Raw genomic sequence first — 1,593 nt, forward strand, 5'->3', positions numbered from 1 at the left:
ACACTTCCGGTGGTTCAAACTTATCAACTTTTGTGATTTGAGCAGGACAATGGGCCTTATTACAAGTGTGACGGTGTGGGAAAAAATAGCAGTAAAATTGCAGGAATTCCACTGTCCCAACTTTACTGCCACTTTCCTGTAAATCGAAATCGCAGGTTTGGAGGAAAGAGGAGGAAATACCTCCAGCACAGTGGAGATATAATGTACCATGGGTGTAAATACTCTCTGTGGTACTCTGCCAAATCCCCAATCAACTCCAAAAATAAAGATTAACACTGTCATATGGCGACTCAAAATCTCACTGTGAATCTTTCGTACTGAGTGGTGGAAATTGAAACCGAGCTTGGCAGTATTTGCCCAAAAATACTGTGGGAATGCTGCCAAACTCTAAATGAGGCACAGACTGTCTCATTAATTGATTTACACAAAAATGTTTAATGTTATTTTATTGGCTTTCAACAGTACAAGCTACACTATTTTGATTTTATGTGCTTGCTATGTACCTTTTTAAAAGCCATTATTTAAGCAATATGACCTGAGTGACGGGGGCATTACCGATTCAGGTAATGCCCCGGGGCCCATAGTTATAAAGAAACCTTACCTGAGTCCCTGACGGGGGCGAAGGCAGCCTCTCAGTTGTGGGGAGGCTAGGAGCGGGGATGGCCCCGCTCCGAGACTCCTCATTGGCTGAGGGGCTGCCAAGCCCCCCGCCATGGACAAGGAGGCCGGAATCCCGGACGAGAACTGAGGGATTCTCAGCCGGGTAATGACCCGGTGAGAGCCAATCAGAATGCGTCTTGCATTTTGCATGACTCTCTACGGGTACTAAGATTGTATAATACATGACAACGTGCAATATCCGTATAAAAGCCTGAACATCACTTCCTTAATTCAGACTAGTTGTGACATCACAACTGATCTGTAATCAGTTATTAGGCTTCAGTTGTGACGTCACAATGCATGCAACTTGAACCTGCAGAGAGCAGAATTCCAGATGTGACTGCACCACTTAAAGCCGAGACTACTTTTCAAATTCCTTGCTTGTAAAATAGTTTTATGTGACATTTCACAGTCATTAAATGACCAGAAACTGTTTAAAGTGGAATGTTTCATTTGCACACTTATGGAATGTAAGGCATGTGAGCAAGAATCTGCATGTATTTTAAAGCACAAAATGGAAACTTTTTCTGATGCATTTTTTTAAAAATTTTTTTATGGAACGCTTCACGAATTTGCGTGTCATCCTTGCGCAGGGGCCATGCTAATCTTCTCTGTATCGTTCCAATTTTAGTATATGTGCTGCCGAAGCGAGCACTTTCTTATGCATTTTATCAAACTCTTTGCACTATTTTTCTGAAACACATTAGGAGCCGTATAGTAGCTTCTTAAAAATCCAAACAGATTGTACATTGATTAATTGGTTCTGCAATGGTATATCTGTTACATTAGATTAAGCAACAGGCCATGTAGTAAAGGGTTTACAGCGTGTGGTTATGAATGTTAAAGGAATAACATATCCCCAACTGTGCACCTTGGAGCTCTGTGACCTCATAAAGAAACTTGTCCTTTTTTCTAATTCATCTATTTGCTCAC

At 41.4% G+C, this 1,593-nt stretch overlaps 1 pseudogene; it reads right to left on the reverse strand.

Annotated features, from left to right (window-relative positions):
* Positions 1–1,202: 1,202 nt before the first annotated feature.
* Positions 1,203–1,315, reverse strand: LOC138517082 (U6 spliceosomal RNA; annotated as a pseudogene).
* Between the last annotated feature and the right edge of the window lie 278 nt (positions 1,316–1,593).

The sequence above is a fragment of the Ambystoma mexicanum genome, chromosome 6q (assembly GCF_040938575.1).
Source record: "Ambystoma mexicanum isolate Mex_15411 chromosome 6q, UKY_AmexF1_1, whole genome shotgun sequence".
Lineage (NCBI taxonomy): Eukaryota > Metazoa > Chordata > Amphibia > Caudata > Ambystomatidae > Ambystoma > Ambystoma mexicanum.